The following is a 15,879-nucleotide window of genomic DNA, read 5'->3' as shown; positions in this document are numbered from 1 at the left end:
ATTGAATGAATGGCTATCTTGTTGTAGGTCAAACTACCTTGCCTATTATAGTGATTTGCTGCTGGACTGGATCCTTGGCAATGTTTGATCATCAGCAGACTTTGATGTATTCCACAGTTCTTGGATCTAAGTTGACTGACTGCTTCTTCCAACCTTTCAAAGCTCATAAGGTCATAGCCATCTCTAATACTAATTTGCAAGAAAGAGCAAAAAAAGAATAAACCTAAACAGAAAAAGAACAGAGACTCCTTGTATTCATACCCACATGTGGATCTGAGTGGGGAGAAAAGGCCGCTGATGCTGACTCTACCTCTCCCTCAATCTGGAAGCTGTTTCTTCACACAGACACAGTCTTCAGTTTGGATTACTTTGTCATTGTTGTTTCAATCCACACAAAGTCATTATATTTATATAATGTCACGTATACAAATATGTATATATGCATGTATTTACACAATATAATTTTGCTAAATCTGCTTCACTTGCAATAACTCATATAAGTTTTGCCATACCTTTATACATTTTTCATATCCATTATTTATTCGAAGTATTTTATTATTCAATTGTTTCTTGGTCATTTCTCAACTCTTTGTGAGTCCATTTGTGGTTTTCTTGCAAATATACTGGAGTGGTTTTCCATTTCCTTCTCCATTGTATAGATGAGAAACTGAGGCAAACAAGGTTAAGTACTTGCCCAAAGTTACACAGTTGATAAGTGTCTGAAGCCAGATTTGAACTCACAAAGACAGTCTTCCTGACTTCAGGCCTAGAGCTCCATCCACTGAGTCACTTAGCTGCTCTCATTATTTCTTACAACATAGTAATATTCCATTACATTCATTTGTTTACCCATTACCCATTCCCCCAATTTGTTTAGCTAATTCTCAATTGATGGGCATCTATTTTTCTGATTCATCAGTACCACAAAAAAAAGAAAAACCACTATAAATATTTGGTAAATATGGGGCCTTTCTCTTTCTCAGTTACTTCTTTGGGGGTATATGTCTAGTATTAGAGAAATTTCTGGGTCACAGAGTAATTTCTTCACATAATTGCAAATCATTTTCCCAGTGGTTGGACCCATTCATAGCTCCATTAACATTATATTGATGTACCTACCTTTATATAACACTTGCAGCACTGATTATTTCCTTATTTTGTCCACTTTGCCAAATTGCTAGGTGTGAAGTATAACCCCAAAGTTGCTTTGATTTTTATTTCTCTTATTATTATTAATCTCAAGCATTCTTTCATATGATTATTAATAGTTTACAATTCATTTGAAAAAATGTAAGCCACTAGTTTTTGATCTTATATATATTTCTGTTAGTCATCTATGTATCTTAGATATCAAATACTTATCTGAAATATTTGACATCATCATTTTTTTCTGGTTAATTATTTTTCTTATTTTACTTACATTAATTTTGTTCATGCAAAAATTTTTCAAATGCATGTAACAAACTATCTAATTATCTTTTATAATTTTTTGTATCCTTCTTAGGTTAAGAATTCAACAACTAGCCATAGCTATAAAAGGCATCTGATCTGGCTCTTTTCTAATTTTTTAATGATATGATCTTTAATATTCAGTCCATGTAACAAAAAAATTTATTTTGTTCATTATGGTGCATAATATAAGATATTGGGCTAGAACTAATTTCTACCAGGTAGCTTTCCAGTTTTCTCAGAAATTCTTGTCAAATTTAAAATTCTTTCTGTGATCATTTATGATTTGGAGTTTATCAAATGATGGGTTATCAAATGCACTTATTTCTGATTCTTCATTATCTAGCTTGTCCCGTTGCTCCATTTTTCTATTTTTAACAATATCAAAAAGGTGTAACAATTGTCACATTATCAATAACACAATTTGATGTCTAGAAACACTATTGTACCTTCACTACTATTCCTTTATCTCTTACTCCCATACATGTTATTTCCCTGGATACACTTTGTTTTATTCCTACAAATTAATTTTTATTTTATTTTTGTCTAGCTCTATAAAATCCTCAACAGCCATTGATTAAACACCTACTATGTGCCAAGCACTGTGCTAAGTATCCCTTTGGTAGCTTGGATGGAATAGCATTAAATCTATGAATTAATTTTGTTAATATTGACATTTTGTTATTGATATGACCTGGCAATGAGCATAATCCTAAGCAAACTATAAGACCATCAGCAAATTATGGATAGGTTTGCCACCCCTTCACCTATCCTTATGCCTTTAATTTTGTTCCCTTGTTGCCATTACTGATGTTTTTTAAACTATGCCAACTCTAGGAGAGAAGACGTTCTTGTAAGACTCCTCTATTCATTGAGAAAACTTATAAGGTTTCCCTATTGTACATAATGCTAGATTTTGATTTAAAATAGATTCTTTCTCTCATGTGAAAAAAAAGAGGTCCTTTTAAGTCTAGGGTTGTTTTTTTAAATCATAAATGAGTGTTGTTTTTTTTTCAAAGTCTTTTATTGTTGTTACTGCATTTATTCAGGTAATCATATGTTTTTGTATTTAATGTAGTTAATTCTGTAAATTGTTTTCCTAATATTGAACCATCTTTGCACTTTTTTGTCCAACTGCATCATGGTGAATGATTTCTTTTTAATAACTTGATATTTTTTCTTTGTTGAGATTTTGTTTTAAAATTTTGAATAGATATCCATAAAAGCTGTTGGTCTATAGTTCTTTTTTTATATTCCCCTTCTCTGATTTAGGTATTAGGAGCATGCTGGTCTCATGACGGGAATTTGGTAGAGACCTATATCAGTTTTTGAGAATATTTTGTGTAATATATATATATATATATATATATATATATATATATATATATATATATATATATATATATATATATATATATATATAAAATATCTCAATTATTCTTTAAAGTTTGATAGTTTCCAGTAAATCTCTCTAGATCAGTGGGGGGTTTTTTCCTCCTTTGTGGCAGTTATCTTACAATTTCCTTTTTTGGAAGTTAGAGTCTTCCAAGATCTCTATTTGGTATTCTGGTCATTTACACATTTTTATATGTTTTTTAGAAAATTTCCAATTTCTCTTGAATTCTCATTTGTTTTGGCATAGCTGTGTATAATAGATTCAGATAATGCTTTTCATTTCTTCTTGTGATTTCATTTTATTCTATTTTTTGTTAATTAAGTTTTCTCTCTCATATATATTTGATAAACCTTGGTGAAAGCTTTATCAATTTTGTTGCTAGATTTAAAGAACTAGCTTTCAATTTTAATTTTCAGTCCTATCATTTTGGGGGCGTTCCAACTTATTTACTTTTTTAAATTTAATAACTTGATATTTTGTGCTTATTTTGGCTTAGTTAATTTTTTGTTTTTCCCATTTTAATTGTGTATTTATTCTATTAATTTTTATAACATATTCATTAATTTTCTGTTATTTTATTTTTAGGAATGTGACTTCTCTGGGGACTACTTGAACTGCCTCTTGGAAATGTTAGTATATTGTATTATCATTATAATAGTCTTTGATGTAATTAGTATTTCTGTAACTTATTCTTTGTTCCATTTATTCAATATTTTGTTATTAAGCCTCCATTTAGGTCTGTGTATTTTGTTTGTATTCCTTGTATTTACTACTCATTGATTTTTAAAATTCTACATAGGGAGCTCTAAATTCTGACCTATATTCATTTTGAATTTCTCATCTAATGGATTTCATTTCTTTTTTTTTAACCATTTCAGGGTCTCTTGTTGAATTGTGTTTTCTTAAGATTCATAGAATTCTGTACTGTATTGAATCACATGAAAAGTTTTGGTTTTGCTTTGTCTCGTAGCATTTGGTCTCTTTGAGGCTTTTTCATCCTTCCTTCTGGTTTTAGGATCTCTTTGCTGAATTACTAGCTTGTTCTCTGGACTTTAATTGAGAGCTTTCACCTTGAGATCTTAGGTATTTTAGCTCTCTCTCTCTCTCTCTCTCTCTCTCTCTCTCTCTCTCTCTCTCTCTCTCTCTCTCTCTCTCTCTTTCTCTCTCTCTTTCTCTTTTCAGGAATTTTCTGGCGTCTTAGCCACTCTCAATCTCCTTGTCCATAGATACAGTATTCACACTATGTCACTGCCCTGGTAGCCTCTGGAGAGGGGAAGGTGGGGGGAAAACAGGACTGTTCCCAGAGGCATTTTATTCTCTTTTCCTTTAGGCTTCATGCAGCCAGCAGCCTGCTTCTGTGGCTGGCCTGAATCAGCATCTGCTAGTTTCTGTGGGGTAGGAAAGGTGTTATGTGTAAAGAACATTGCAACCTTGGGAAGCCCTAGGGCCAGGCCACAGTCAGAAAGCAGCATGTTTCTAGTACTACACAAGCCCACCCCTTCCAACCTAAGCTATGTGTGGATGGACAAGAGTGAGAGTGAGAGGTTTCCATGAAGTCTAGGGGCAAGGGATCCCAAGACAGGCAGAAAGAATAAGCCTGTGAATTAGCCTATGTCCTTTGTGTTGTACAAGGATCTGTGAAGCCCAGTGTGGGAGCAGTGTTAAGGATTAGAGCTCTCTCGATGTTAATTCAAATGGATTTTACCTCATCAGGGTTTTTTCTTCTTACTATGGATTCAGATTTAATTGCTATATATCTGTTGCGTATTCCCTTTTTGGAGAGTTTGAGAATTGTCTGGATCTAGAAGAGGTAACAATCTACTATACTGAATGTGATCTAGAAATCTCAAGTTTCGTTAAAAATTAAAATTATTTTGGTTTCTGCAAAACTAGGCATTGCTAAACCAGGCTACTTTACATCAGAAGGTTGACTAACACACCTCAGTATTGATATCAATATATTCATAAACATTTATCATTAATTCTACATTTATCAGGGAAGAAGCAACACACAAATATATCAATTGTTTTTAAAGATCAGTTTATGTTTTTAAAACTAGTGTTACTTTTTTAAAAGTTCAATTGGGCAAGCGTTGATAAAGATTTAACGAAAGAGCAACTTGCATTAGAAGACTTGTTTTGTGTTTTGTTTTCTTTAGAAGATGTTTTAAAAGAGAGGCAGACCAAAAATTGGGAGGCTGTTATTTTCAGAATAGAAAGTTGCAGAATGTCAAGTCTCGCCATCCTAAGATCAAAGGAAAGATTTAAGAGGAAAGAATTACATTCAGGGATGCACAGAAGGAAACTCCTTGAAAGCAAGCAATCTTTCATTCTCTGACTTTGTATCCCCAGAGCCCAGCATAGTGCCTGGGAAATAGTAAGTGCTTAATAAATGCTTGTTGATCCATTTATTATAATTCATTCATTCACTCAATAAATGCTGGATTTTGTTTTTCATTTTCAGCTGATAAATGTTCTTTTTAGTCATATAGCAAAATCCCAGGACACTATGAAGTGAATATCCCACAATCCCTGAAAAAAATTGAACAAATATACATTGAACATATATATATAATTATACATATAAATAAATATAAATTGAACAAGTATAAATATTGCTATGGCACAATTAGGGCCACCTTATATATGAATAGCTTTCCATTTGATAAAGGAAAGGACATGAGAACTGTAGGCTTTACAAATTAGTGCCAAGCTTGTCCTTTAAGAAGGCATTTTGCACCAACAAATCAAATTAATCTATATAGTCAATAGACATTAAGCACAGTGAGGTTTTGCATTCTCTTCTCCTCAGTCAATTGTGTGACTGTATAGATATGGAGATGTAGATAGAGATGTAGCTTTTTTCTTTTGTATACCTTCAATGGTAGCTTCCCTGTCTATGTATGTCCCTATATGTGTATCTCTATATATGTGTATACATACATACACATATGTGTATATGCATATACATATATATACACTATTCTAAGAAATTTTATAAAGATGGGGAAAATAGGCACATGGGTCAATATTTATATTTTATTTGCTTCTATTTTTTTTTAATAAAAAGGTTCAAGATTTTCCCCAAACCTTTAGTATTTCTCCTCTTTAAGATATCTTAAGAATCTGTCCCTCAGGGCCTTCACAATTGTATCACCTCTAGTAAAGATTTTCCATATATGTATATGGTTTAGACCAGTTGTACTTTCTGTCTAAGTTTTTAGTGCCATTTGTACTTCATTTAGTGCATTGGAGACTGTGGTATTAGAGTTCAAATATGATGATTTCACTGACATTTGGGGGGGAGAATCTTTTTTAAAAATAGAAACTTACAGATCGTTTCAATTTTTGTCTGTTTATTGTTTCAGTTTCATCCTTAAATGCCCTTAGTATGATTTTGCTTAGTTGGTCTCCTACTAAGCTTTCTGCAAACGTTTTTCATTTTAATGTTTTATACAATTTTATTAAATCAGAATCGCAGTCTTAGAACTAGAATGGACCATTTACTCATCTTTTTACATCATCTTTTTACAGATAAAGACTTCTACTATATCCTTCCAGGATATTGTACAAATAACTGTATATTCTAAATTAGTGTTGTCCTTGACTGCTTTATATCTCCACTTTGCAGAGAGATTAAGTATTTGCTGGCTGAGGTATTTCCTAGGATCTTTTGGCCTTCTTATTATAGCAACTGATTTACATTGGTCACACTTCCTTACAAAACAGTGACATAATTTGTATCTATGTCTGTTAATCTGTTTGCTGTTTTTCAGCAACAGCAGTTTACTTTGATCAATCACGTTAGAGTTATCTCAATTAGGCACCATTATCTTTTCATTCTTATTCTTTCTTCTAATTTGGTATTGATTTTCAGTTTTGCTCTAACAAAATGGTAGTCTGCATAAAAATGGCTGATTTGTATATTATGCCCTATCAGGAATTAGTCATGTCCTGCTTGCTGAATTATAACCAATTTTTAAAATACCATTTAGTGCTTCCTATGTCCTTTCTCTTTGAAGAAAGTATTCATTGGAAATAGTGTCCCAAGATTCTTAGTGAAGTTTTAAGCTTTAATTGATTAAAACTTTACCAAGACTTTTCAAACATCCTATATATAGGTGGGAGGTTTCTATATATCTACAAGTCATTGAAGCATTGAACCATGCTTTCCATATGTTTTTCATTACCCCCTCCTGTGTCCTGTGTCTACTCATACTTTGAAATCATTGAGTATTAAAGAGCATATTGATTTGATTTCCTTGAGTTTTATCAAGTTCTTCACAAAAATTTTCTATTTCCCTTTTCTCAGCAACAGATGTTGTCACATGAACTACAATTATTTTCATAGTGGTCTTTTTTGCAAATTCATTGTATCCCATGAAATTCTGTTTCTTTTTACCTTTGGACACACAATAATATCAACTCAAACAAGTCATTTATATCCAGTCCAGAGAAAACCTGTGAGCCATCCTTCCATTTAGTTGCAATTTCCTTTTGTATTCTGCTTTGATTAATAGTGACAACATCAAGATTGTTATAATTCAGCTCCTCTATTAGTATGCCCGACTCATTTGATCACTAGACAAGGATCTCATTTTAGAATATCAACAGATAAGTTAATGTTTATAGTTGGTCTAAAAACCATGGGATTTTTTGCATTCTTTGCCACCATTTCTTCAACTCTGCCACTTATAAAAGTAGAAGTGGGTATTCACAGAATGAATTCTATTTTACATTTTTCTTTGTTGCACCAGTTGTCATATTTGGTGTCCTCATGCTAATTAGACTAGGTTTTCCTTAAAAGATATTGAAATAATTTTCAAGATTTAATTAGTTTAGGGGACTAAAGGCCTTAATTGGTTTAGGGGCCCATTTCTTGGTCACCGGAGTGAAAAACAGCCAAGAGGAACTTTGAGTGCTCTTGTGTTGCTTGTTGGAGCTTTGCTCAGTTGAAGCAACTTGGGGTGTCCTCCATGTATATCCTTGCTGAATAGTCATCTCCTGATATGGCTAAGTAAATCCCTTTTTGTTAACTGTTGAATGATCTACTAGGGTCTCATTTTGTTCCAGTATAAAACCTAAATTACCAGAGGACTGTCCAAATTCAGGCCTAGCCTAGAACAACACCCTGGCCAAAGAGTTAATCACCAAGTGGTCAGCCTATTAATAGAAACCTTTCTATACTTAGCTAGGCTAGTACTCAGGAAGTAGACAAAGTCTATTACTTGGGTTACACTTGAAATCTTACCCCAATGCTGGAATCTGCCACAAATTATATTCCTTTGACAATACCTTAAACAATCCAGGGTCACATCCAGATCACAATCACATTGACTTTAATAAGACTCTAGAGTTAGACTCCAGTGGGGAATAGTAAGCCATTTGTTGATAAAACAAGCACTTTTTAAGTACCATAAATATGCCAATTAGTCAGTCAACCAGTCACTCAATACATAAAGAAACATTTACTATTAAGCACTGTACTAAGCCCTGGGAATTATTGTTGTGTTTGTCCTATGTTGCCGAAGAAGACCATGCCATCAGAGAAATAATGACATGACTTGCACTTGACTGTGTTTTGAGTAAGGGAGGGCTGTGCAGGTCACCAACCTCACTTCTCCTCCAGAGCCATCTGGATCCAGTGACCAGATATTCATCAGGATGACTGGAGATGACCCAGGGTGCACAAATACAATCTGAAAGAAACACAGTCCTGGTCCGCAAAGAGCTAACATTCTAATAGGGGAAAACAACATGCACACACATACATACACACACACACAATTGAAGAGGGGAATAGGTGGTAGTGGGAGGAAGGGAGATGAAGGTACTAGACATAGGAGCACGGTAGAGAAAGTCTAGAATGCAGCCTGGAGAGAAACGAGACAGGCCTGGTCTAGACTGTCTCCTTAAAGAGAAGTTCTGTGAGAAGCCATCCAATGAGAAGGAGAGACTTTAGGACTGGAGTGAGATTCAGGGTGAAGCTTCTGGGGCATAGTAGAAGTCTGGGTTGTGGCCTGGAGATAAATGAGAGTCATAGTACTACAGTAGGTATTGAGGATGCAAGGAACTTACATGTTATTAGGAGAAAATGGCATATACATTACATATGTGTTTATGCATACATATATACACATGTAATTAAATACAAAATATGTGCAAAGTAATTTCTGGTGAGAGGGCCAACTAAAGGGAATCCAACCAGGTTTTTGGTAGGAAGTGACATATTCAACTGAAATGTGAAGGAAGCTAGGGACTCTACAAAGTGAAGGTGAGGAGGGAATATATTGCAGGGATTGGGCTCAACCTTTGCAAAGGTATAGAGAAAAGAGAAGGAATGTGGAGTACAAGAATATGTGAAAGAAAGTAATTTTCAATAATCTTAGAATGTTAAACTGCAGTCAGAATGTGAAAGGCTTTAAATGTACAGAGGAGCTTGTACTTGATCATAGGGACAACAGGGTGGCTCCAATAAGAGAGTGGCATGGTTAGACTTGTGCTTTAGGAATAACAATATGGTAACTATTTGGGGGATTGGAGGAGAGAGACTGGAGACCAATTAGGAGGCTTTTGCAATAATACAAGTGAGAAGTGATTATGACATGAATTAAGGTGGTAACTGGTAAGCAGAGAAAAGAGGAGGTATGCGATAAATGTGGAGGTAGACGTGGCAAGACTAGGCAATTGCTTGATTATGAAAGATGAGGAAAATGAGGAAGTGAAAATGACCCCAAGGTTGAGAATCTATGTAACTGGAAGGATGATGGTGCTCTTAGAGAAGCTGGTTGATTGGTTGTCGCCCTTCCTTCTCGAAGGGGACCAAAATGGCATCACTATGTTAGAGTCAAGTTACAGTGTATCCAACTGTGACTGATAGACCAATATGAGTTCAGAATGTTCTAAAACAGTTCGGGTACAAATAGTAAATGTGAAAATTTGGAGTGGATTCTATAAATTTGCACATCTTGTGTTTCTTTTGAGCTACTTCAATGATGCTTTACTCATAGAGCACAGCATCTTCTCTGATAAGGGCACATCATGTTGGGTGGTCCTGTCCCACTGTCTCCTATATTACACAATCAATTCTAAAGTTCTTCAGAGAGACCTTGAGAGTGTCCTTGTATCCCTTTTTCTAACCACCATGTGACTGCTTGCCCGTTGTGAGTTCTCCGTAAAATAGTGCTTTTGCCAAAGCTTTATGTCTGGCATTCAAACAATGTGACCAGCCCATAGTTGCTGTGCTCTCTGCAGTAGACTCTGAATGCTTGGCAGTTTAGTCTGAGAAATGTCTTCACTGTCTGGTATCTTAACCTGCCAGGTGATCTTCAGAATCTTCCTAAGACAATTCAAATGGAAGTGACTCAGTTTCCTGGCGCAGCACTGGTAGACTGGTCACATTTTACAGGCACACAACAATGAGGTCAGCACAATGACTCTGTAGACCTTCAGTCAGTCTAATACCTCTTCTCTCCCACACTTTCCTTCAGAGCCTCCCAAACACTGAGGTAGCTCTGACAATGCCTGCATCAACCTCATTATCAGTCTATACATCCTGGGAAAGTACACTACCAAGGTAAGTGAACTTATCCACAGCATTCAAAACTTCTCCATTTGCTGTAACCAATGGTTCCACATATGGATAGTGTGGTGCTGTTTGATGGAGCAGCTGTGTTTTCTTGGTGTTAATTGTTAGGCCAAAATTAGCACAAGCAATAGAGAATCAATCCATCTCAGTTTCAGAGGCTGATTTGAGTACATTATCATTTGGGAACAGAAAATCATTCACCAATACTCCCTCCACTTTGGTCTTGGCTTATAGCCTTTTCAAGTTGAAGAATTTCCCATCATTGTGGTAGCTGACCTTGATGCTGTGTTTGTCCTCACTGAACACATTTGAGAATATGGATAAAAACATCATCCTAAAAAGCATGGGAGCGAGCACACAGCCTTGTATCACTCCACTGGTGTCGGAAAGAGTGCAAGAGCATTGTCCATTATCCAGAACCCTGGCAAACAAGCCATCGTGAAATGACATACGATGCTAATGCGCTTCTCTAGGCAACTAAATTTCGACATAATTTTCCATAAACCCCTCATGACTGATATATCAAAGATCTTGTTCAGAGCTACAAACATTGTGTTCAGACCTCTGTTCTGCTCCTGGCATTTCTCCTGGAGTTGAGCAGCAAACACATCAACCGTTCCTCAGACCTCTTTGAAGCCGCACTGGCTTTCAGGTAGATGACCGTCTTCTAGGTGAAGGATCAGCCCACTAAGGAGGACTCTGGCAAGAATCTTGCAGCAATGACTAAGAGAGACACCCCCATGTGATTGTCACAGGACAATCTATTTTCTTTACCTTTATAAATATGGACAATGGAGGCATTCTTGAACTCCTCTTGCCACGTAACCTGGAAAATTTCAGTCAGCTTTTATAAGAGCAATAGACTCCCCACATTGTAAATATCAGCTAGAATAGAATCAGTACCAGGTGCTTTGCCACATGAAAGGAGCCCAATGGCCCTCAAAACCTCTTCTTCAGTTGGAACTTCAGGTAGGAAGGGACTGACTTCAGCCTGAGGAAAATGGTCAATGGCCTCAGCATTGATTGATGAAGGTCTGTTGAGAACTCTATGGAAGTATTCAGTCTGTCTCTCTAGGATTACATCCTTATCACTGATCAATATGGCTCCATCAGCACTGAGTAACTGAAATGTGCCATGGGTGTTTGTCCCATAAATAGCCTTCAGGGAGTCATAAAAACACTTTGGATTGTTACTATCAGCATAAAACTGAATTTCATTCACCTTCTTACTGAGCCAAGAATCCTGCATCTCTCTCAGCTCTTTCCAGCTTTGATGGAATTAAATGCTGCCTTCTTAGAGGTGGATGAACTATCCTGCAGGCAAACCCGGTGGAGTTCCTATTTTTCATTTAGCAGCCTCTGAATTTCCACATCATTTTTGTCCAACCAGTCTTGATGTTTGTGAGAGTTCTGACCGAGATGAGCAAATGCAGTGCTGTACACCAAATCTCTGAAAGCTGCCCGCTCCTTTTCTGTTCCACCGCCATCTGTGTTCAGGGTTGTGAATGCAGCTCCCACTGTGTCCTCACTTGCTGCTTTGTCACTTGCTTGTTACCACAGGACTTTGAGATAGGTAAAAAGGATAGAATGTTAAGGGTGATGTCTTTTGTTTCGTATGTAAACTGGACTTAAATGAGGCAGAGTTGCATGAAGTCATCAGCCTCTGTCCTCCAGAGTCATCATGGTTCTGTGGCAGGAGTCAAGACAGCTGGTGATAGATCAAGATGCAGTGGATGACCTTGGCATCTTTGATCCCTAACCAAGCTCTCAGCGCTCCCCAGCCGTGCTTCAGCTGCCTTCATGGCTATTGGAACAAATTGTTTTTATCTGCCCATTCCACAAGGGGAAGTCTTAACATGCTTGGGGCAGACACCCCCCTAACTCACTGATGGGTTTGAGATCTCTCAGTTACCCTCAACCTGGTTTAGCCTGGCTGCTGAAACAATTTACTGGGGTGTGGTCATTGTGCATACTACAGTTTCTTGGAGCCACATGTGAGAGTCACGTGGAACAGATGGACACCAAAGGTGAAAAGCAGCCCTGAAAAGGGCTTGGCAGCCCCCATACCAGAGATACTAATCTTCCCTGAACACATGTAACACCCCACAACCCCCTAGAGAAGCAGGGAAATTTTAAGTAGAGGCAGGTATGTTTTTTAGGGGAAGATTATGATCTCTGTTTCAGATGTGTAGTTTGAGATATCTATGGGAGGAATCCAGTTGGAAATGTCCAGTGATGACCAATGTAAGACTGGAGCTTAGGAAAGAAACTAGGGCTGAGTATATAATAGATATGGTAGTCATTTTTACCGAAGTGGTTATTGAATTTACGGGAATTGATCAGATTTCTGATGCCTTGTCATATTCTGTTCCCTAATTTTAATGCCACCAGTAACTATAACTCTTCGATTACATTTGCCTTTCACTAGTTAGACTAAGTACTAAGTTTCTTCTACTATTCTCAGCTTCCAAAACAAAATACATCTGTGCCCTTGCTGGTTCTTTCCTCTTCTGCTCTGTTTTGAACCTTTTCTTTCTAATTTTTGAAAACATAAGATGTTGCTCTATATATCTCTAGTGGGCAGGATTAGAAGGTGAAAAATCCTACTTTTCAGAGTATTAATCCCTGAGAAAGCCTTTCGAAATCCTAATCCCAATGCCCATTGGTATGAAACTTTCTCTTTTATCCATAGAGATCAATATACACAACCTCTAGGAGGGAGGGAAGAAGGGTGAGGGCGAGAGTTGTTGAGTGTCAGAGTTTCAGTCTTTGAGTTTTCAAGCTTCAAGTTGCTTTCTGGCTTCCAGCTTTGAGAGGGAAAATGGAAGAATCTTACCCCACTTTCAGTTGCTGAAGGAAAAGATTCTGGGAAGATATGAGAGGAGTTGGCAATCTCCATAATGCCCTTATCCCCAGTTTGCTATAGTAGGGAATTCTGGGAACTTTCCCTTGAGTGAGGTTTAGGACTTTATGGTTGAGCTGAGTTACCTTGCTCCCAATAAAAAAAACTCCTTCACTCTATATTGTCTGGTATATATTCTCCTATGTACACCTCTGATTTCTGTTTTGCTACCAATTTGAACAGATTTTTCTTTTATTTCTTTTTTTGGTAAATAGTATTTTATTTTTTTCCAATTACATGAAAAGACAGTTTTCTACATTAACTTTTCATATAATTTTAAGTTCCAAATTTTCTCCCTTCCTCCCTTTCTCCCTCCTTTCCTCCCCAAAAGAGCAAGTGATCTAAGTTATGCATGTGCAATCATGTTAAACATATTTCCACATTTGTCATATTGTGAAAGAAGAAACAGAAGAAAAGGGGGAAAACATGGGAAAAACAAAAACTAAAAAAATGAAAACAGTGTGCTTTGATCTACATTCAAACACCATAGTTTTTTTCTTCTGGATGTGGTTAGCATTTTCCATCATAAGTCTTTTGGAATTGTCTTCAATCATTTTATTTCTGAGGACTAAGATTTTCATAGTTGATCACTGAACAATGTTGCTGTTATTGCATATAATGTTCTCCTGTATTTGCTCACTTCACTCAGCATCAGTTCATGTAAATCTCTCCAGGTTTTTCTGAAATCTGCCTGTTCAGCATTTCTTATAGAACAATAGTACTCCATTATAGTCATATATCAAAACTTGCTCAGCCATTCGCCAACTGATGGGCATTCCCCCAATTTTCAATACTCTACTGCCACAAAAAGAAAACAGAAGATATATTATTTGGTACATATAGGTCCTTTTCAATTTTTTTTAGATCTCTTTGGGATACAGACTTAGTAGTGGTATTGATGGATCAAAGGGTATGAACAGTTTGCTCTTTTGTAATAGTTCCAAATTGCTCTCCTGAATGGTTGGATCAGGTCACAACTCCACCAACAATGCATCATTTTCCTTTTCTGCAATATTAATCAATCTTATAGGTATGAAGTGGTACCTCAGAGGTGTTTTAATTAGCATTTCTCTAATCAAGATTTAGAGCATTTTTTAATATGACTATAAATAACTTTAATGTTTTCCTCTGAAAACAGAGTGTTCATATCCTTTGACCATTTATCAATTGGGAAATATATTTCCTTCTAATCTTGGTTGCATTGGTTTTATTTGTATAAATTTTTTTTTAATTTAATGTAATCCAAATTATCCAGATAAATAGGTTTTCTTGGCTAAATGCTACATTTATCATGGAACTCATATTTGGTGGGAAAGTGGTTGTCTTGTCTGTAAAGTTTTGGGTCCTACTTCTTCCCAATAATGAAAGAGTGACCAGAAATTAGATTGAGCCTGATCACCTCCCCTAGACTAACAAAACTGAAGAGACCAGAAAGATAAAATTCTAGTCCAGTACCCCATCTCTCTGAGAGCAGAGTAGCCTCTGGCCCCAACTTCCTGCTTCCACTCCAAGCAGGAAGAAGGTTGGGGGTGGATGGATAAGAGGTTTATCCTTCTTTTATCCTCCCTTCCATTCATGCAGACACCTCAATGCTACATGATGAGGAGACAGTCTGTGAAACACTTGGTTCTCACCACAATTTTTTTTTTTAATAAGGGACAGGTAGAAAACTTTGTACGTAGGTCTAACCATGTCACTCCTCTCTAAAAAACCTTTGATGGCTTCATACTATTTATAGAATAAAATACAAAATTCTTAGCCAGTAAGTTGTGGTCCACAATCCAGCTTCAACCTGCCTTTCTAATCTGATGTATCATGATGTCCTTTCATGCAGTCTACACTCTAGCCACATTGGACTCCTAGCTGTTCACCAATTATATTTTCTTCTCTGTGCATTTATCCTCTACCCTTGGAACATGCTTTATTCATTGTTAGCTTTTGGAATCTTTCTCCTTTCTTCTTGCAAGACAGCTCAGGGGTAAGATCACTTTAATTCCGCAAACATTTATTACAGACCTACTGTATCAAGGCATTCAGTTAGGTGGTAGGGACAAAAAGACAGAAATGAAATAACCTCTGCCATTCTTCTAGAGAATGTACTCAGGTGCACATATACTCAGATCAGAAATCTGTATTCAGAACAATAAACATAAAATGCATATAAAGTAATAGAAATGAAACCTTGTGAAAGTGATCTTTCAATTCAAATTTTTAGGCAAATTTTCCTTTTGCTCCTTGATATGTAATACGTATATATGGAATCTTCTCTTTCTCCTGTAGAAAAGCACATTTAGGGCAGAGATTACATCATTTGTTCCTCTTCTTTGCTGAAAACATGCCTTGGAAGTAGTAAAGGCTTAATGTTTAATTTGCGCTTGAATCATAGGCCCATCAAGGACATTTGTATTCCAACTCCTGTGGCACTCACTTCCTGGAACTGCTGGAAATACAGCCTGTCTAGTCCTGTATAGGACATAGGCATAAGCAGACAAGCAGAGGCCTTTGGAAATTGGTGAAAAGCTCAGCTGTAATTGAGGCAGGGTA

The 15,879-nt window shown here is 36.4% G+C and overlaps 1 long non-coding RNA gene across 1 annotated transcript; it reads right to left on the bottom strand.

Annotated features, from left to right (window-relative positions):
* Positions 1-13,519: 13,519 nt before the first annotated feature.
* On the bottom strand, positions 13,520-15,641 carry LOC140519216 (uncharacterized). Its single transcript, XR_011972128.1, has 2 exons — positions 15,517-15,641; positions 13,520-14,133 (listed from the first exon to the last, which is right to left on the bottom strand). It is a non-coding gene; the product is annotated as an uncharacterized lncRNA (long non-coding RNA).
* Positions 15,642-15,879: the final 238 nt, after the last annotated feature.

The sequence above is a fragment of the Notamacropus eugenii genome, chromosome 1, assembly GCF_028372415.1.
Source record: "Notamacropus eugenii isolate mMacEug1 chromosome 1, mMacEug1.pri_v2, whole genome shotgun sequence".
NCBI lineage: Eukaryota > Metazoa > Chordata > Mammalia > Diprotodontia > Macropodidae > Notamacropus > Notamacropus eugenii.
Note: the sequence above shows the minus strand (reverse complement) of the source record. Positions and strands in the feature narration are given on the sequence as shown.